The sequence below is a fragment of the Aethalodelphis obliquidens genome, unplaced genomic scaffold, assembly GCF_003676395.1.
Source record: "Aethalodelphis obliquidens isolate GAN/ISIS:26980383/991018 unplaced genomic scaffold, ASM367639v1 scaffold75, whole genome shotgun sequence".
NCBI lineage: Eukaryota > Metazoa > Chordata > Mammalia > Artiodactyla > Delphinidae > Aethalodelphis > Aethalodelphis obliquidens.
Genome location: NW_020838019.1, coordinates 3,420,165 through 3,441,713, shown reverse-complemented (window position 1 = coordinate 3,441,713; position 21,549 = coordinate 3,420,165). Strand labels below are relative to the sequence as shown.

The 21,549-nt window shown below is 53.9% G+C and overlaps 1 protein-coding gene across 1 annotated transcript in view; it reads left to right on the top strand.

Annotated features, from left to right (window-relative positions):
- Positions 1–8,890: 8,890 nt before the first annotated feature.
- ZNF423 (zinc finger protein 423) overlaps positions 8,891–21,549 on the top strand; it is a 269,850-nt gene continuing 257,191 nt past the window's right edge. The window contains exon 1 of the mRNA XM_027092155.1: positions 8,891–8,946. The gene's annotated coding sequence lies outside the window, so the exon portion shown is untranslated. The remainder of the gene's footprint in view (positions 8,947–21,549) is intronic.

Genomic DNA, 21,549 nt, shown 5'->3' with positions numbered 1-21,549 from the left:
GAAAGCAGGTTCCAGAACTGGTTGTGTTGTTCAATTGCATGTATTGTTTCAACTTTCTATAAAGTTGTGACAATGCATTTATACAGGGAAAGTTGTGCTTTTAGTTTCCCCATTTCAACTCACTCACTATTTCCTAGTTTTCTACATTGTACATGGAGCGTTTATTTCAGAAACTTTTATAACAAGAAAAAAGATGCTTGATCTAGGACACAGTAAGAGAGGGGCAACGGTGAGTGAATTCTGGGACATGGGGCCTGAGCCTGAGCAAGACAAATGGGGTAGGTGGGGAGAGCCAGGAAGGCACCCCTGCCCCACCCCAGCTTGGTGCCCGCCCCTCCGTGGCACTGCTTCTTTAGCTGGTGGTGTGCTGACTGTGCACATCTTTTCCCAGCTCCACGTTCAGCAGCGTCCTCTTCGGTAGCTTGACAGTAGCTGTGGTGGGAGTATTTCACTGTAGAAAGTGGCAAACACTGCAGACCAGAGCCCTTTTCCTCCCTGGACCACTGTCTACTTAAAGATTTACCACACACCACTGTCTCACATGGTTTTCCTTCTCTCCCCAAGGACCTGTGTGCTTGGGAGGAGACCCCAGAGGATGAATTCTCTTCTTGGGTTCCCCTGGAGCTGGCACAGAGAGGGACTTACCGAAGCTTCTGTAAATTTCAATCCCTGGGGAAAGAGAGAGAGAGAGAGAGAGAGAGAGAGAGAGAAGCCTTTCATTGGCTGACCGCAGTCAGTGTGAACCGGAGCTGCTGCTTGCAGAAGTAAAACAAAGGGGTAAAGAATCCCAGTCCTGGCTCCACCTCTCCATGACCTTTGGCAAACTGCTTAGTTTCCTCATCTGTAAAAGGGGGTTAACAAAGGTACTTATCTCATAAGAGTGTGTAGGCCAGTGGTTCTCAAACTCTAGCAGGCATCAGAATCACCTGGAATGCTTGTAAAAATACAGATCGCCAGGCCCCACTCCCAGAGATTCTGCATCCCTCTCAAGCTTCCAGGTGATGCTACTGTTGCAGGTCTGGGGACTACATTCAGAGAAGCACTGCTCTGGGCAATTGAAAGTGTACAAAGTGCTCCTCACAGCACTGCTGAGAGCTCAGCAACACGTAGCTGCTTATTCATGGAAGAACCATGTGGTAGGGAGCATTGTCTATGAAGACTCCAGGGCTTGGGAGCTAGAGTATTCGAGTTCAGGACTTTTGTTACCTTGTCTGCCCCCCTGGGTGAGCTGTTTCTCTTCTCTGGGACTTTTCTTTCCCCTTCTGTGAAATGGGTGAGTAAAGCCTTGACTTTCAGGTAGCAGCTGAGGAAATACCTGTAAGCGCCCTCTGGTGCTGGGTGTTTGTGGCTTTGAGCTAAAGCTACACTTGGAAACATCGCTCTGGCCTTGTGAGCCCATGGGCTGACTTCTGGACGAATGTTTGGGCTCCCCGGGCTTTATTGCCTCATCAGAAATGGGGGGATTTGAGGCCTCCCTTAGGCGGCGGCGGGGAGGATTCAATGGGAGCCTGTAGGTGGGATGCTCGGCGTGACGCCTGGGGCCACTGGGGCTCAGTGAAGGTTGCTCTTCTGGGGGAGAGTCCTGGCTCTGGCCTAGATCTACTCCAGTTGGACACACCCCAAGAGTAGTGTAAGGTGTGTGTGTGTGTGAATGTGTGTGTTATGTGTGTGCCATGAAGAGGTGTTTGAACGGAAGGGAAGCTATGGACCGGGACAGAGAAGGCCAATAGATTTTTAACCCAGCTTGTTGAGCCTTTGAAGCTGCATCTGTGCCTCGTGAGAAGGAGTGCCTTGACTCATCAGCAGTGCCTGCCACGGGTGCAGGACAGGGGAGCTGGGGCAGGTGTGCCACTTGTGTTCTATCCCCGGTCTAGTGAAAAACCCATTTTACGAGGACTTAAAGAAAACTTGAAATGTTTCACATTTATTACCCTGTGTTTTCCATCATCACCATCATTATCATCACCCTCATTTTCATTTTATTAGGGAAGGGTGGGGGAAAGGAATCAAATTTCTGCAGGGTTCCCCAAAATATAGATTCTGCTGACCTTGTAGCTTCTGTTCCTTCTGCAGATATCTCCCAGTTCTCCTTTGGGGTGTGTGGGGTGCAGACGGGGGGACCCGGGAGGGAGAGGGAGATGAGCTGGCACAGAAGCTGAGCCCTTGGCTGTGATCTCCAGATGGTCCCACACTTAGGGACACCTTCCCTGCACTGTGGCGGGGACGAGAAGGCGGTGATGCCGAAAGATCCATGGCCCTCACTGAGCCCTTCCTGCGGGGGGCTAGGGGTGGATCTCGGTGGGAAACTTGATCTCATTGTTCGAGCCCTCCCTCTTTACCTGCAGAGTGAAACCTGGACAGCCACCGCAGGGGGTGAAGGGGCAGCTTGAGTTATCGCAGTAACGCTAACATTGACCGCGTGTTCGCCTTGAGCCGTGTGCTTCAGGAATACCGCTGCATTTAGTCTTCTCGACATTTCTGTGATGTGGGTACTAGTGTTATCCCCATTTTACACAGGAGGCAACCAAAGGTCAGAGCGGGTCAAGCATCCTGCCCCAGATCTGACGGCCTGTAAGTGGCAGAGCTAGGGATGGTCCTGGGGAGCCCTATTTCCGGGCCCACTCCCCAAATCCCTTCATTCTATAGCTTCTCTCCAGATACCCTCATCCCATTCATCTGTCCTGCTGGATGAGCTCCGTGGATGACTTCTGGAAATGTCACTTTCCTGGTGAGGATGGAAAAACTTCTATTCTGGAGTTCTTGGACTACTCCTAGAGCCCTGTGTGCTCCCTGTGTTGAGATAAGCAAGGCAAGGAGAGAAAGGGAAGACAGTGGCTGAGTGAGATCTAGGCTTCCTACCCCTCTGCCCGAGATAGGCCAGGGGAACAATTTATGAAAAATTTTCAGTAACCTTTCATGTTTTCATAGGTGCTGGTTCTAAAGTATGCATTTAAGGGGAAAGTTAAATATTACCAAAATTGCTGTAAAAATATATTACAAAGCAGCCGACTTGTGGACCCACCCACTATCTCTTAGTAAGTCTAGGTAACAGTTTCCTCCAACTTTGGGACATACCGCCATTGTGTGTGTGTGTGTGTGTGTGTGTGTGTGTGTGTGTGGGTGGTGTGTGTGTGTTTAAAAGCACTAGATCTGATGGCAGAAGGCTTCTGGTTAGGAGCGATGTTGTCCAAAAATAGATTGCTTTAAATCCTAGACCCATCTTCCTGGTGGTGAGGTGCTCAGGTGACAGGGGTGTGGACAGATTGATGGGGGGGTACATAGAGTCTCAGCCCTTCTCGCACCCTGGCTCTGGGCAGGTGCGCATGGAGGGGAATGGCAGGTGGTCTTACCTGCATCATTTAAAGTGTTAGTTTCCTCTCTTTTCAGCAGATGGCCGGGGAATCGTGGAGTTAAATTAATGGGTTTGTGATGTGACCCTGTCGCGAGGTCTTGGTTCCTCTGAGGGTCTGAGCTTGGTGTGAGGGGGCTGGCGTTGAGGGGCTTGGGTAGTTTTAGCTTTGGCTGCAGAGGGCCTGTACTCTTCCATGCCATGACTCTCCCAACCCCATCCACTGCCTGTCCCCCATCCCCACCAGAGAGGAGCCTTGAAAGTGTGGGCCCACTGGTTGAGTTTGCCCCCGACCCTGGTCATTTTGCCCTGAAGCCTGATGCCAGAGATGGTCATGGGCTATGCTTTATAGCACATCTGTGTGGATTAGAAAAAAGGCCAGCTGTGCCTTTGTGCAAAAACAATGGGTACCCCCTCCTCTGGACATTCATAGCCTTGTACCAGAACAGATAGACTGTGGGCTAAATTTCAACCCTCTCTCACCACCTCTGCCAGGCCTCTTTTGCAGTGCACAACCTGCACATACGTACACAATAGTCTTTCCTGCTTTACACTTTTTCGTTCCTTGAGTTTGCTTAGTACTAAGTCAGGAGTGATGCTCCGTTTCACGCTTGACAATGAGTCTGGGCTCTCCATGTGTCCTTTACTCTCCTGGGCCCTGGCCTGGTGTGGGTGAGAGCGTTTCCCCAAGGCGGAGCCAGGGAGAGCAGCCATGTGCCCCTTGCCAGGCTCACCACCTCTGCTGGGGCAGGGATGCCTCTAGGGAGCCTCTGTCAGGCCAGGGTAGGTGCAGCCCTTCCCTAAGGGTAAAGTGATCCCTGGGACAAAAACCAGCAAAGCATGGAGTGGTCCCTTTAGACCTGGGACCACCAGCCAGAGGTGGGGCCAGCTGAGAAGACTCCTCAAATAAAGCCCTTTTTGGAGGGGCAGATTCTAGATCTTTTTGATGAGAACTATGGATCCTTTCCCCAGAGAAGCGCCTCGCTGCACACATGTCCAGAGGCTTACATCCAGGAGCAGGGCCTTCGCAGATCCTTGAAGACAGGCTGAGCAGCTGGCCTGTTGTGGATTTTGCGGTAGGGAAGGGGGCTTTTGGGGCCCTGCTGCCCTGCTGGAGGCCTCCTCTGATCCTCGGACCGATGCCTGCCTCTGCTTGTCTCTCTCGTTCACCTCCTGACACCGTCTGCCTTAGCACTTGTGCTTGAGCTTTCCTGCCTCGAACCTACACCTTGTCTGTCAACCCAGATCCTGCCTGACTTTGATCAACCTCCATGTGCGGCCCCAGTCCTGCCCTGGTTCTAGGGCCCCGTTTCCAGCCTCCCACCTCAGCCCCTTGCCTCCCCTTTCTTTTCCCTTCCGCAGCTCCATCTCCTCTGCATTTTCAAGGTAATGGGGAGCCCCGAGGAGAGGATACTCCTCCCCAGGCCAGGAGCAAGTGGCACTGGGGAGGTGGCTTATACAGGTGCTCACCTAGCACCACCTGCCCCTGCTGGAGGGTCTGTAAGTCCAGAGGCCCAGCACACAGGCTTTGGATCTCACTGGCATCTCATTGATGGTGGCAAGGTCATCCTGGTGCATAGACGGGCAAGCTGTGGGTACTCCCAGAGTAAGGGGGTTGTGGTCGCTTATGAGCCCACTGCTGAGTTGGGCAGACAGCATCTGGTGGGGCTCACAGGTGTATACACCCATGGGGCAGTCAGCCATCACAACATGTGATCCCAGAGTAGAGAGAGAACACAGAGTTCTGATCTGTCTGATGCCCTGAGAGAGCCTCAGAATCTTTCTTAACACACCCCAGGAACCATGGGGAATACGCTTTGTGCACTCTTCCATGGGAACATAGGCCCTGCACCTCCATTCCTTTCATACACACTTTGTCACGTATCCCCTCGTTTGCTGCTGCACCCCTACCCTGTGTGTTCACACTCACTCTGTGCCCCTTCCCCATGTGTATACACTTGTCCCCACGCGCCCTCCCTTTGTGTACATACTGGCCTTGTGCACCCACCCTGTGCTTACAACGCCCATCATTCACAGGAGTGGATCTCCCTGTGCTCCCCTTGAGGCTGGGCACGGTGGGGGTGTGTACTTTGGCCTCAGTGGTGCCAAGTATCTTATAAATTAAAAAGTTAGACGTGGAGTCTGGGGGAGTCCCCAGAAAGCCCCTAGCTCCCTGGCTGCCTGGGCAGCCCCTTAGGGTGTTGTCCATATTGGCCATTGTGCTGATCAAGTTTTCTCTGAGATGCTCACCCCTCGGTGTTCATCGTGCCCCTGCAGCAGAATTCCGCTTTGGGGACGGCTCCGGCCCCCCAGCAAGTGCCTGGCTCCAGCTGTAGGGGAGGCCTTCCTTGCTCTCTGCCTGCTGCCCTTGCCAGTTATCTTATTGTTGAAGAGGCCAGCCTGGACAGAAGAGGCCGCCTGGAGGGGAGGAGAGCCTTTTCACGTTCAGGGTCGGGTAGCACAGGGCCTCGTGATGGTTATGGTGGGCGGTTGGGCGTCACTCTTTCTCATCAGGAGTGTTTATACCTTCAAAAAACATAATGTGGGCCAGGGGATGGGATGTCAGTGGGGTGAATGTCAGCAGTTGTAAGAAAGTGCATTCGTGCCCATGTCACTAGGCGAGTTGGCCCTCGCTGTGAGGGATGTGGTTCTGGGGATGCTGGTGTGTGATGCGGCCGTTTGCCTGTAATCATGTCTGTCACTTTGGAATTCCCCAGCCGGCGGCGTCGGGTCGCCCTCTTCCTCTTCCCACCTCTGCAGTCTTATCGTCCCAGGAAACAGAGCCTTGAATGCTCCCAAGAGCTCCGGAATAGCAGATGTTTTCTCATTCTCCTTCCCATAATGGCTGAAGCCAAATCTTAGGGAGGGAAGGATTTGGCATCCTAGGGACATCCTCCGGTTCAACGACTTGGAAGGTCACACTTCCCAACCAGAGAACTGAGTGGACCCAAGTGTGGGGACTTTTGCCCTGATACCTGGAGTACGTCGAGGGCAAAGGGAGAACTAGGGTTGTGCATCATGTCTTGGTCCTAGGTACCCACACAGATCTTGTTGACAGTGTCCTATGAAATGGTAGCATGATGACCTTACAAATTGGCAGCAACCTCTCAACAGAAGCAATATATATATTACATTTTAAAGTAAGTAAACGATGACATGGGAAGGAAACTGATTTCAGGTGTGGCCCTGAAAGCTGCTAACGACTACTCCTTTCACGCACGGCCTGCTTCCGAACGCTTTAGGCGTTACCCGCCTGTGTTTCGGAGGCTGTCTGGCTGGAATCAGCTTGGGGAGTAAATCAGTTTTGCCTGCCTCGAGGTCTCGATTCGTAGTTACGAAGCTGCATATTTGAAAGCCCCACCCCAGCTGTAACGAGCTGAGTCAAACAATAGCTTTGGTCCCAACCCAGATCGTCTCTGCATTTCATTGTCTTAATGCCGAGTTTCTACTCTCAGAATGCAAACTTGGGAAAGAGAGGGCCCTTGGTTAGCATTCCTTGGCCTCTGCTCAGTGATGTGGATGTGCCCTCTTGGGCGAGCTGTTTCTGAGGGTTGAAAGAAAACATGTTCTCTGAGGCTCTATGGGGGGGCTGGTGTAAGATCACGGGTGGACAATAAAGAGGGTAAGAGTCACGCAGAGCAGAACTTGTTAATTCCGAGAGCTGTTCCAGCCCTGGCACCAAACCCACGTGGGTGCTTGAGCCACTGTTCCAGTGGATGACAGCCGTCATCCCATTGAATCTTCCCAATAACGCTGTGGCTGAGGTACCATTTTTACCTCCGTGTTTGAGATGGGAGAACTGAAGCCTAGAGGTTAAACAGTTTGCTCGAGGTCATATAATTAGAGGCAGAATCGGGGTTTGAAGCCGGTGTCTGACCACAAGCCAACCTGCTTTTTCCTCTCCCAGCTCGGCCACCCGGCATGCTGTGTACCTGCCTTCTGAGGGGCAGGTTGGTGTTGCTGCTTTCCAGTCTTGAGTTGCTAGGATTCTGGACAGCATCCTCTGTATCTCAGGTGGACACAGGAGCAGGCTTCGAGACGGACAGTCCTGGGTTCCAGCCCCAGCGTTGTGTGGACTCTTTCTAGCTGTAGGACCTCCGGCACGTCACATCACCTCTCCAAGTGTGTTGATGGGGATTAAACACACAGAGCAGTGCCTGGCTCACAGTGTGTGCCCATGTAGAGACAGCGACATCGCAAAGAGAACAGGGTGGTACGTGGTGGCTTCAGCCTGCACATGTGTAGAACTCCAGAGCCCATTAAATCTGAAAAATACTGTGTGTGCACATTTTTGGCTTAAACAAAGTTCCATTTTACAAAGTCCATAACCCAGCTTTAATATTATTACATGCCTAGACTGGGATTAATTCCAGGACAAGAGCTTTAGTATGCTGTATAGAATTTCTCCCGTGTTCTCCTAGTGCATGGCCTCCACGGCCACCAGCCTGGTCTCACACACCGGGCCGCAAGGTAGTGGGGACACCTCACCCCTCCCCAGCTTCATTCTATGGCCTCTGGGGTGGCGTGGAGAAGTGAGTTGCTTTCTTTCTTTCTTTTCTTTTCTTTTTTTTTTTAAATAAATTTATTTACTTATTTGGCTGCATTATGTCTTCGTTGCCGTGCGCGGGCTTTCTCTAGTTGCGGTGAGCGGGGGCTACTCTTCATTGCGGTGCACCGGCTTCTCATTGTGGTGGCTTTTCTTGTTGTGTAGCACGGGCTCTAGGCGCACGGGCTTCAGTAGTTGTGGCACGCGGGATCTAGAGCACAGGCTCAGTAGTTGTGGCGCACGGGATTAGTTGTTCCGCGGCATGGGGGATCTTCCCGGACCAGGGCTCTCGAACCCTTGTCTCCTGCACTGGCAGGTGGATTCTTAACCACTGCACCACCAGGGAAGTCCGGTGAGTTGCTTTCTGATGTCACTGGCCCAGGACTGCTGACCACAGAAGAGTCGACCCCAGCATGTCCTGAGGTCTGTCTGTGGGTCAGCTCTCAGTGTAGAGGATAGCACACCATGCTTTGCCAACCTCTGAGAGTCACTTGTTTGTTTCTTGGAATAATCGAGAAAGCCTTCACATCTCAGTGGTGGTCTAAGGGCTCTTGGTAGGAGGTCAGTGTCTGGAGGACCAGGAGGAGGACTGAGTCTTCACTCTACTCCTGTGAGTGTCAAATGGCTTTATCTCAAGTGGATACTCTGATTATAGATAGTAATGGCCTGTCGCACTGCGTAGAGAAAGATTCTTATGCTGTGTCTTGTTTGAGGCAGTGCTGTGATCGATCTGTGATGTCTGCCAGGGGCACAAGGATGGGGGAACCATACAGATACAGCACTTATTTGCTGTTTATGTTTTGTTCTGATTATTTTACATCTCTGTGAAACCAACAAAGGCCTCTTTTGTAGGCTTGACCCCTTTGCCCCCTGATCATGGGTATTATAGGGACCGCCACAAATGATCCTTCCTCCTTGCCCTGTGCCCCACCCCAGTGACCTGTTTGCACAGATTTAAAACTCACAGGCCCATCTCTGTTCTCTCTTTTAGTTGAAGAGGGGGAGGCCTCGGACTTCTCGCTTCCCTGGGATTCCTCCGTGACAGCATCAGGTAAATGCCCAGGGGCTGGTGGGAGAGTTGGTGGGGGTCCCGGGGGGCAGGCTCAGGAACTCAGAAAGCCACCCAGCTGGTTATGGAACATATTCTTCCTGTCACATTCCTATCTCCAGTCCAGATTACCCCATGCAACACGATTTTTATATCAGTTCCATATGGTCAATAAAATTTATTACATACAGAGACTACTATGCCTTTATTCCCCTGGGGACTGTGTTTCCATCTTGTGGGCACATTCAGATGGGCCACCACACCCCGACTACACAGGCTTTTGAAGCTCCCTGCCATGGGCGTCGCTGCACATTCATTCCAACCTAACTGCATAAAAGCCCCTTTAATAGGACATTTAAACTCCAATCAAAATCAGAATTCCTGTATTTGCCTTCCGGGAAGGGGCTGCATTGCACTCTCGGGCGTGCAGACCTGAGCCCAGGCCTCCAGGAGTTGGTAACAAGGGGAGGTCAGACTTGTGGGGTGCCTGGCCATTGTGGGGTGATGGGGGTGACTTGGTAGTCAGGGGACTTGGGTTTTGCAGCTCAGTTCTGCCCTAGCTAAGTTCCTTCCTGTGCCTCAGTTTCTCCAGCTATAAAACGAGGTGATGAATGAGGTTTTTCTCACTGTAAAGTTCTGTAATTGGGAGCTGCCTGTGGAGCTGGGGATGGGAACTGGCTTGGGGTCCTTGGGAGCTCCTGAGCGGAGGGCACGGTGCTCCTGTTGGCTCTGCATCCAGCGAGCACCTTCCTTGGCAGCAGGGCTCTGGCTTCCTGTCTGGCAGGCGCCAGGCTCTCCTGCCTTGTCTCCTGTCCCAGGATCCTGACCACCTGTCTCCGGCTCCACAGGGGAGAATCTTGGGCCTGAGAAGACCTACGAGGGAGTCATTTAGTCCCACCGCCTTCTCTTTTAGGTGTGGAAACTGAGGCAAGGAGGGAGGTATGATCTGGGTCAGTAGTTCCAAGAACGAGGTGTTAGGGAACAGGCATATGAACGTTTAACACTTGAATGGTTACACGCTGAATTTGTGATTTTATGGCCATGTGTGATTTAAGATGATGCGGAAGTCATTTAAGTGAGAAAATTAAGTTGACAAAGTTTTAAGTAACAGTATGTAATGCTCGGAGTCAGCAAAAATCATGAAGGTGGCTCCCAGATGAGTGAAATTTGGGAAATGCTGGTATAGACTGGGCAGAAGGGGAGTGGGTGCCAACACGCGAGCCCAGGTTCCCGGACTCCTAGTCCAGTGCTCTTTGCAGCAGAATCTGTGCTGACTGGAGAGTCTGAAGGGTCCTGGCTGGGTCCTGGCTGACCCAGGCTTGGGCACTGTTGTGTCTGCAGGTGCCTGGCCCTTGGTGACAGGGGCTCCCTCCAGGGCAGGGGCTTTGTCTGAAGGCAGAATGGGGAGGTGCTCAAATTCTTGGGAGGAGAGTCCAGAGTTAGGACAGGACTTGGGGTCCACACGGGGTAGGATAGGGGAAGGGGCCGTGTGGTCCCTGCCCTGTGGCCTTCTGTGCGGGAGAGATGCACTCCCCATGGCTGGAGGAAACACAGTGAGGTTATAAAGCTCGGCATCTCATCCAGGCGCACTGACAGACTTGGGGGTCCACGTGCTCAGGCACGCAGCCAGCTCTGAAGAGGGTCCCCACTCTGCTCCGAGCCCCCGCACCAGGAAAGCACCCAGCCTGGTCGTGTCCCTATAAAGTCTTCCCTCCCAGCTGTTTTCCCAGTGGTGTCGGTGGCGATAGGACAGTCAAGGACAGCCGCGGGGCGCCAGGAGGGCGCTGGCAGCGTTGCGGTGGATGGAGAGGCCGGTGCAGGGAGCGTCAGGCGCCTGGGCTGCATCCCTAGGGCCGGCCTGCAGAAGGCAGGGCAGTGCCAAGGGGCTGCATGGGGGCCTGCGTTCTGCGGTGCTCTGAGGCCACAGCGGAATGGCCAGCCCTCGGGCCTCCGGGGCGCTCGGGAGTGGCGAAGGTTGTGGGACTTGCCCGTTTCCAGCCAAGAGCTGAGCACGCCCCACGCGCGTGTGCGGGAAGAGGTGCACCGCTCCTTGTGAGTCCCTCCGGCCCTCAGGGACTCCCTGGTGCCAGTCAGCTTTGGATCGTCTGCTCGGAGATGGGGAAAGGGAGGGCAAAGCATCCCGGGCACTGGGTAGTCCACAGCCGGGCAATGGATTGTTTTGTTTTCTTTGGCCCGTTTCTGAAGATTTTTTTACAGTGCATTCATGTGATAAATTTTCCTTCCCAGTTCTGTTGGGCTTGGGCTATTAAAGTCAGCTTGTATTCCCTGAGCACGGGACTTGTGAGATGGAGCAAATCCCGGGTGGCAGGATGAGGTCGGTTTGGGAGGCAGCCCTGGAGCCGGGCATGGATGTTTAGTGAACACTTACTTGGTATGTGCCAGGGCATGGAGCAAAAGCTTTACCTCCAGTATCTCATTGGGCCATCATGACAACCCTATGAGGTGGGTGCTAGTTCCAGCAGCAGCTCCAGAATTTCTCCGTGGGCTGGTTGGGGGCCGCCATCTGGTAGAGGACAGGGCCAAAGGCCTGGTTGAAGCTGCTTTAGTATAATGCTTTTCATTAAGCTGAGAAAATGTCACTTGGCTGCATCAGAAAATGGGGGCAGGCGCCAAAGAAGATTATGGGGGAGCAAAGCCTCCCGAGCCACCCTTGGCGCTGTTGCTGAGAATTGCTGTCCTCACTTGGCGGATAAGGGAAGGAGGCTTGGAGCTGTGTAGTAGCGGATCCACAGTCCCCAGCCAGGATGCTGTGGAGAAGGGACTCGAACCTAAGTCCTCCTGCAGCCAGAGACTGGGGTTTAGCCTCTGCACTGCCTGACACTGGCTAGGAGACAGCTGAGCAGAGACCTGAAGGCATCGTGGGGGCTTTGGGAAGGTCCCTGGCGTCACAGGACCCAAGGTGGCCATGGAGGATCTTTTAGCTCATCAGCCCAGAGGAAGGCAGGGTGAGGTGAAGAGGGTGGGCGGAGAGCATCTTACTGGGAGTGCAGAGCTTTGAGTACCAGGCAGCTCCTCTTTGTGGGGACCCAGCCTGCCTGGGGTGCAAACTTCCCCTTGCCTGCTTTTCCTGGCTCCGGGAATGTGATGGAGAACTCCAATAAAGAAGCAGAATGCACAGTGGCATCCGCTCCCCGTGGGGACCCTGTGGCCACTGCCCCCAGCAACAACCTGGCCTGCTTTGTCTGTGCCCTTGAGTCGGGGCCCTGACAGTCATGGGGAGCCCGGCTTGGCAGGGAGGGGAGTGAAGTGATCGGCTCACAGCAGTTCTCCCGCCTGGCCAGGGGGTCACGGGAGGAGGGAGCGCACTCTTGCCTCTCTGCTGGCAAACATGGGGCTGCTGATAGTGGAACCGGGGGAAGAAGCACTGCATTCAGAGCCGAGGGACGGGAGTGCCTAGCAGGTATGGGATTTTAAATCATTCCCTTTGCGTCCTGTCTTTTCTTATCCATAAAAAGGAGGATGAAGGGACAGTATCTTATAAAGAGACAATTTAAGTGAGAGAATTTTTTTAACATCTTTATTGGAGTATAATTGCTTTACAGTGTTGTGTTCATTTCTGCTGTATAACAAAGTGAATCAGCTATATGTAAACATATATCCCCTTATCCCCTCCCTCTTGCGTCTCCCTCCCCCCCCACCCTGCCTATCCCACCCCTCTAGGTGGTCACAAAGCACCGAGCTGATCTCCCTGTGCTATGCGGCTGCTTCCTACTAGCTATCTATTTTATAAGTGAGAGAAATTCTTAACCTGTTTTGAGCCACAGATGCCTTTGAGCATCCAAGGGAAGGAAGCGTGTGGATTCTCTTCACAGATGCACAGAGCATTTTGCATGTGATTTGGGGGGAGGCGTCACAGATTACTCCCAAGCTCTTCCTCTTGCCGGGCCATGGGTTCAAACTCCTTAGAAGCGTGAGGGTCCTTTGTGAAAGCCCCACAGGGGTCCCGAGCTCAAAGGCCCATCGGAGGTGGGCTGGTAGCACAGGTGAGCGGGCAGGTTTGGGGGGCACTGTGAATTGCGACCCAGGCCCTGCTATGGGGGCAGCCGTCCCTCAGTGCTATAGCTGATTGTGACAGGGCACCTGGCCCCAGAATCACCAAATCATCTGAGTTTTGGTTTTTTTTTTTTTTTTTTTTGCGGTACGCGGGCCTCTCACCGTTGTGGCCTCTCCCGTTGCAAAGCACAGGCTCCGGACGCGCAGGCTCAGCGGCCATGGCTCACGGGCCCAGCCGCTCCGCGGCATGTGGGATCCTCCCGGACCGGGGCACGAACCCGTGTCCCCTGCATCGGCAGGCAGACTCTCAACCACTGCGCCACCAGGGAAGCCCAACAACTCGTATCTTTTTAAAGCAGCTTTATTGAGATATAGTATGAGGGTTCCAATTTTTCCACATCTTCACTAATATGTGTAATTTATCTTTTTTTTGGGGGGGATTCTAGGCTTCCTAGATGTGGAATGGTATCTCATTTGGGGCAGTTCATATATCTGAAAAACATTGTTCAGGTCAAAGAGTGTCCTTCTGCCAGCTGGTTTCAGCCTGGCCACCGTTAGAAGGTTGCCCAGTGTGTCTTTACCAAGGTTCCACTTTCCAAGTTTAACTTTCCAGGCCTCTCTGCTTCCTGTCACCTGCCCCCAGCCCAGCTCAGTGGGGAGGCCCTTCCTCCCTTCAGTGCTTCCTCTCTCTTCCCTCAATCCCTTTTGCAATGAGGTGTCTGAGTGGCAGGCGCCAGGATGATTGGAAGCTTGCCGTGTGGGGTTTCAGGGAACCAACCCAACACACTGAGCTTTGCCTCCCTGCCCCTGGTCACCAGGTTTGAGCTGGAAGATGAAGGGTCTAATCACAGTCTCACTGGAGCCTCCCACCTCCCTGGGCCAGGTTTCGGGACAGGTTGGGCTTCCTTCCACCATGGCTGCTCTGGACGAAGCTGGGGATGCAGTGCCAGAAGGGCCTGGGGGTGGTCTGGAGGCGGAAGACAGTTAATTTGTGGACAAATACTCATTGTCAATGCCGGGGCAGGTTAGCCAGGTTTATTTCTGGCGTGGTGAAACACACACACTTGTGGTTGGAGAGGAACACTCAATATAATCAACTGTTTGTGATGGCCCAGCAGCCTGAGACCTTATTGGTGTGATCGGAGTTTCAGGCCTTCCTGCCACGTTACAGGTCTCATTGTTCTGGTTAATGAAACCAACATTCCCATTTCTGAGCCACTTCTAGGAGCCAGTCTTCCTTCTCAGTGCTTTTCACATATAGAAAGTGAGGCACAGAGACGCTAATGACCTGCTTCAAGGTCACACAGCCAGGAAGTGGCAGAGCTGGGATTTGAACCCAGGCAGCTCAGGCATGAATGTAGCATCTAAACTGTAAATGGCAGATCTGCCTATGAGAATGTTGTTTCAGGCTCTTCATTTCAGGGGATCTAGAGGCTTGGGGAGGAGGGTCAGCTCAGTGCCCAGGTCCCTCCTGGGTCAGGTGGAAGAGTCTAACTAGGGCCAGGCCTCCAGGTTTGCTGCCCAGAAGGAGAGGAGGTGCCTGTTTTGAAGGCCTTGTGCACAGTTCCCAAATTCAAAGGCCAGGTCTGGAAAACACTGGGTCAGGCTCTCTTTAGAGACTCCCACCAGCCTGACCCCAGTCCACCTCCCCCTGGGCCTCTGCTCATGACCGTCCTTGGGTGTGGGGCATGTGTGCGCTTTGCGGGGTCGGGGGGAGGCTGTGTTAGGGCTGCAGGCTCTGAGACCTGCTCAGCAGGGAGATTAGAGTGGCATCTGGGCGTCTGGTGCCTGGGGGGCCTCTTGGGGGAGGGATGCTGGAAGCCTTTCCTTTTCCTTTTCCTTTTAATCGGACTCTGGGTAAGCTGCGGGGTAGCGGGAGTGGTCAGTGCGCCCACCACGGACAAAGGTGGCAGCCTTCTCACCCCCTGCAGCCCTTTACATCCACGTTGTGACCAGTGGGGTGGACGGAAATGTCTGGAAGACTGGGCCTTTCACCGCAGGGAGTTGAGGCCCCTCGGTGCAGCCCAGCCTGCACTTCTGAACCTTCTCAGAGCTGCCTCCCCACCCGACTTGTGTTTTCCTAGAGCATGTATTTATTATTTCAACTACTTCACAGAGACTCCACCCACTACCTTGTGCTTCTGCACACTCGCTGTTTACATTTCTCTTGGCCCCTTTGCCAGCTCCATCCGTGTCTAAAAACCCTTCTCTCTAGATGAAGTGCAGGGTGAATGCACCGGCGGGGTCCATATAGCCCCCATGAGCCCCGAGCTTCCTGGAACCCCTGGATCCACATATCCTCCCCTTCTTAGCAGCTACATGGGGGTCTCTGGGTGGATGGGCATTCATTTTCTGAACTGCCCCTCCCTGCTGGACACTTGGACTGCGTTCAGTTTTGGAATCATAAACAATGCTCTGACCAATGTCTTTGTGTAGGTGGTCTTTTCCCCTTTGGAGTTTTTCTTAGGGGCTCCCAGGACCTTTAAACATTTTCTTCAATCCTCAAATCAAGGCTGGAGAGACTGTCTCCCTCTCTCCCCTCCTCTCCCCTGGGGTCCCTCACCCTGAATTCTTTCCTGAGTGACCGTCTTAACCTGGCTCGTCAGCGAGGGTGTCCCAACCCCTTTCCCCACGATCCCGGGGCCGGCGACGGAAGCTGCCGGCTGCCCCTCGGCTTGGCCGGCGCTATCCACCTCCTGTGCTCGAGCCCCCAGCCCAGTCATTTCCTCGACAGGACCAGGGGACATTGTAAAGGAGTAGAAACGTCCTGAATAGAAGTAGAATTTCTTTGCATTTTAGACTTAAGAAATGCGTTTTTATATGGGGCCAGCTGGGGAGTTTCTCATTAGCTCGGCTGGGGCGTCTGTGGGGAGTTGAGCTGACTGGAGCCAGGCAGGCTGGGTAGGAAGATGCGGTGGCCCCGCGCTCACCCGGGGGAGCGCGGCAGGCATGCGCTGGCTGGGCTGCACCGTGGACCCCTGGCCAGGCTGGCCGGGCTGTGCCTTTGTTAGAGCGGCTTCCCCCACCACAGGAGGCCTCAGAAACCTTCAGGTGGTGACTGGAGCTGAGAGGTGGCCATTCTGTTACCATGGTGAGCAGTCCACGAGGTAGGGCGTCTGTGCCCTGTGTGCACACGGAGGCATGCACTTGTGTGTGTGTGTGTGTGTGTGTGTGTGTGAGTGTGCCCGGGTGCCTCGGCCCTGACTCAAACCCCTGGGGGCTCTGGGGCCTCTGCACCCCTCTGTGCGGCATCCTGGGCCCCTGGGGCTGCCTTGGACCAGTTCTCCGACGGGGATGTGGCGTTTCCTGCCCACCCTTTCCTCTGGCTCTGGACCAGCCAGGGGCCCCTGCTGGGCTGCACTGTACATCACTTCCTCTGTGCCGTGTCTGCCGTGCACATGTGCATGTGCACGTGTGTGCTGGTACCCAGGGTACGGGTGAGGGAGTGTGTGTGTGTGTGTGTGTGTGTGTGTGTGTGTGTGGTGTCTCTCTTCTGATTCCCTTTTTCCTCCCGCATGGCCTGGCTGATGGTTTCGCTGGAGTGAATCCAGAGTGGGGCTTGTCTTTGCTGATTTCACCTCTCTGGGTGTACTTGCAGCTTCCTCAGAGGCAGGGACTCTGTGTCATTTGTCCTGTACCTGCAGGCTGGTGCACAGCAGCTGCTCTGCCATCGTACCCTTGCTCTTTGTAGCGAGGTTGCCTGCTCCCAGCCCCGCTGATTGAGGACTGTCCACTTCAGCAAGCCCGGTGTCCCCCTTCTCCTCTCCTGGTGCTCTTGGGCTTTTGGGGGGCATCAGTAATGAGGACTGTAATGTTGGACGGGCTGGTCCTATTTTCTCCAGCCTTGAGTGCTCCCTAAGGTCCAGGACCCCACTGGTGGACGGTGGAAATAAGCAGTTTTTTGGTGACTGAAAGCCTGGCTATAAGCCAGGGCCACAGTCAGGTGTGTATGTGGGTGTGGGCCTGTGGGTGATGATGACTTTGTTCCTTAGGACTTTGGGGAGGTCTCTCCATGTTTTCCAGGCGTGGTTTATATTGGCTGAGCTCAGACTTGACCATGTAGGCAAATTTGGTGATCTTGTTAAAAATGCAGATTCTGACTCAGCTGTTCTGGGTGGGGCCTGGGATTCTGCATTTCTGCCCAGCTCTAGAGTGGTGTTGATGGCTCACACACCACCCAGAGTAGCCAGGACTTAGAGGGTTTGATGAGTTAAGCCCTCTCGCCCACTCCCCTTGACCTTTGCTTTGGCCGGGCTCTCTGCCTGTGGAGCTCATCCTTCAAAGCTCAGCCTAAATGATGCCTCCTCCAGGAAGCATCCCATGATAGCCCTGCTGTAATTATTGTGCCTGCCCCTGAGCCTCGGGGGCCGCCCTGATCCTGGCCCTCACTGCCCTTTGCTTGGTTATGACGTTCCTTCTGTACGTGCCCGGTTCCCTTGCTTCTCTGCTCACTCCTTCAGGCAGTGACCATGTCTGATTCTCTGTGCTCCCAGACCCCAGCTCTGGCTCGGTAACTGACAGATACCTAGCAAATGTTTGCCAAGGTGGAGAACTTCACTTCTGCATCTTCATCTGTATTTTCCCTTAGCAGTTCAGGGCCAGATTTTTGTTCACTTTGTTAAGAGCAAGAAGTAAGTTTGAGGTTGAGATACTTACTAGTTGTGTGACCTCGAGTAAGTTACTTAACCTCTCTGTACTTTCCATTTCCTCATGTGGATGGAATGGGGATACTTCTCCTGCTTCCTAGGGCCATTGTGAGGATTATATGAGGGAATGCCTGTAGGTTAGCCTTAGCCCCTGAGGGTGGCACCTGGTGCTCTCCACTTTTATTCTTTTTTTTTTGGCGGTATGCGGGCCTCTCACTGTCGTGGCCTTGCCCGTTGCGGAGCAGAGGCTCCGGACGCGCAGGCTCAGCGGCCATGGCTCACGGGCCCAGCCGCTGTGCGGCATGTGGGATCTTCCCGGACCGGGGCACGAACCCGCGTCCCCTGCATCGGCAGGTGGACTCTCAACCACTGCGCCACCAGGGAAGCCCTCCACTTTTATTCTTGATAACACATTGATAATACATCAAGGGAAGCTTGGCTTGGACTTTAGTTCAGCCTGGATCTGTGTGGTCAACAGAGAAGGCTCTGACGGGCCCCTCCCTTCCTCCTTCCCCTTGTCTCAACTGGCAGTCTCTAGGCATTGTCACAGTGGACAGGGCAGTCACGCCTTCATCCCCATGCAGGGTTGGGGTGGGACTGAGTCCTCAGGGGACCACCCTGACTTAGCTGACCCTGGCTGGTGGGGCGCTGCTTGCTTCCCAAGTGGGGAAGGCTGGGTGTGGTTGGGAGTTGGCAGGGGTTGGTGGGCAGGGTCTGGTCTGAGAGGCAGAGGCTCTGAGGCTGTCATATGATCAGGCTCCTTCCCTGCGTGGAGCTTGATGCCTCCACTGTGCAGCCATGCACGGCCAGTAGGAAATGGCCAAGGTCAGCCCAGTTGTGCCACCTGGCTGGTCCTGGCTTCCTGGGTGGGCACTCTGCAGGGCCCAGCTTCTGGGATGGGTATGGTGAGCACTGTGTCAGTGAGCCACTGTCCTGCTGTAGGCTGTGGGCAGCCCACAGGGGTTAGGTGGTTGTCATCTCAGCTGACACTCTCTTAAAATTCTTGAGGATGAGGCAGGTGTGGGTACGTGCACATGTCCTCTCTCTCTCTCTCTTTCTCTCCACGCACGTATTAGGTTGAGCTTGTCTAGCTGATGCCTGCCTGGTTCAGAAAACCATTATTTTGCCCACACTGATAATTCTTTTTTCCTTTGTTGTGGTTGGTGCTTTAACTGATGGCTGCTGGCCATACTTGGTAGTAGTTAGCTCATCAGACTGATACTGAATCCAGTAAATAGGAGACACTTTGACTTCTGCTGTTCTACTTCTCTGGGCTAAATGCTTTGCAAACTGTGCAAGGTCGTGTAGGCAGGGGCAGTGCCTGCTCTGCTCACTGTTGTATCCTCAGTTACCATAATTATAAGCAACTGTAATAAGAATAACAAAAAAACAACCATCTAGTGAGCATTTGCTGGGGCCAGGTGGGGGCCGTGTACCTGACATGCGTCTTTCATTTAACCCTCCTTAACCACAGCTGGTAGGAAGTAGGATCATTCCCATCTCACAGATGAGCAGTTGAGGCTCAGAGAGTTTGAGAGACAGGTGCAGGCTTTCACAGCTGGTCCGGGCCAGAGCAGCATTTGAACCTGGGTTGGTTTTGTCTGAGTCCAGGGCCCACTCTTCTGTAGTTGCTAGTTCACAGCGACCTAGGACCCAATGGAGATGTAATGCATCTTTGTGGGATGACATCCCAGAGGATGTGCTAAGAACCCTAAAGAGGTCGTGGTAGTGACACACCACTAGTGAGAGGCCGCCAGGGCCAGTGTGGGAGTGAGTGACTGCTGATGGGCACAAGCCCGGGAGTGCTCTTCAACAGTGACATGTAACAATGACAGGTCATTTTGCCTGCATGCTCGTGCGCACACACACACTCATGTACACTTGCTCACAAACATAAGCACACGTGCACACACATTCACACACGTACACACACACCCCCCACAGTGCACACGTACACACACTCACACAGCACACGTATACAGACATTCACACGTGTTCCTCCATACCTCACATGCACACACACACGTGTGCACGTGCATGCATTGAGTGTGCTCACATGCACCCACACGTACACAGGGCACAAACATGAGCACATACACAGACATACACACATGTGCACCACACACCCATCCACACCCCTAGGCTTGCAGATGGGCAGAAAGAGCTGCTTCTGGGATGTCTCTTTTCAAGGATGCGGGCAGTTCTCCCCACCCAGGTGGGTGCCCGAGATGTCCAGGTTGCCTCCTTACCCTGGGTTTCCTTTCTTCGGTTCCTTTGTTGTACACTCAGGGCTTCAGACATTCTTTCCGTCCAAAGCTCCGCACCTCTGCTGTTGGACCTGGGGCTGGGCGGAGCCGGGTGCAGACACAGACCTCAGTGCCCATCCATCCGTGTGCGTGCCCAGCCCGCTCTGGCCCATGTGCGCCCCACCCCCAATTTGGACATGACTTCATTTCCACTCTGCACCTGCCACTTTAAGAGCCCAGGGCCTAGTGGGCCTGTCCCCAGGGTCGGGCTGGGGGAGGCTGGACAGCTGCGGGTTGGGGGAGCTTTGTTCGCTCCCAGGGGCCTCTTGGAGCCCGGGCAATGCTGTGGAAACTGAAACAAAGGCCGACAATGGCCTCCTTCCCTCCCTGGGCGGCCTCGGAGCAGGGCCTGCATGGGCGGCCTCTGGGGGCCCCTGTTATTTCCTGTGCTGGCTGCGGGGCTCCTGGCCAGCCACAGTGGGCAGGAAGCAGGGCAGGGCATCTCCTCCCCACCCGCCAGGCTGGCCCTCAGGCCAGAGGAGCTGCTTCTGTGAGCCGGGCCAGCGTGGCCCGCCTGCCCTGCCGTACCCCGCTCAGAGCCTGCTTGGCTGGGGCCTGCCCTGCTCCCATCTGCCTGGGCTTCCTGGACGGGAAACCTGACCCCGTCCCCGCTGCCCTCTCCCTGATGCAGACCCCACGTGCTCCACCATCTGCGCGGGAGGCTGTGTGTCTGCCCCCCGCCCCCCCCCCAGCCTTTGTGGCTAGAGTGCTGGCCCTACAGAACTGAGGACAAGGTGGGGCAGGGAGCATTGGGTTGGTTATTGCTAAATTCATCTGGGATTGTGCTAGAAGGAAGCTTAGGTTTAGTATCAGGGTTAAGTGTTAGATTTAGTATTAAGGTTAAGGTTAGCGTGAGGTTTACCATCCCTCGACACCAAAAAGACAGGAGTTTTGCATGAGGTCGAAGCAAACTGACCTTTGTTCCAATCCTGGCTTTATCACCTTTTCGTTCATCACCCAATTATCAGGTGTCTGTCTGTGCCGTCTAGGCCACAGGGATGCCTAGGCTGGTCGTGTGCCCTCCAGACCCATGTTCTGGGGCGAGGAGACAGGGAGCAGGTGAACACACACAGCAACACTCCTGGCTTCTTAGCTGTGAGGATGGACTTGATGCACTTATTCACCTCCTCATGGCTCAGTTTCCTGATTTGCAAAGTGGGAAGACTGAAGTCCTACCTTGTGACGTTGTTATGAGAATGAGTGAGAGGAAAGATGTGCCTTTAGCAGAGCGCCTGGCACACAGCAAGCAACCCACAAACGCCAGCTCTGGGGATTATTAATGAAACAAGATGAGGGGCCCATGGGTCATTGGTCAGCTAAAATAATTCATGAAAGAACCAATTATATCAGCAGCCTAAGGTCAGGGTCACCATGCTGGTGAGCTTCCTGGCAGCCTAGGGCAAAAGAGAAATAGGATGAAGGGCAGTGTGGCCCCCTCTGTCTGATTCAAGTACTTGCGACAGACACACATTTTTCCCTGGCACTAAATGCTGAGGAATTTACTGTGTGGATCCTCATTAATCACTGAACAGACAACAGCCCTGTCTCAGTAACAATTTGGCACACGATACAGAAACATCTTTCCTCGAGTTCTTTCTTAAATTGACCCTGGAAAATGCTCAGGGCCTAAGTGCACACCA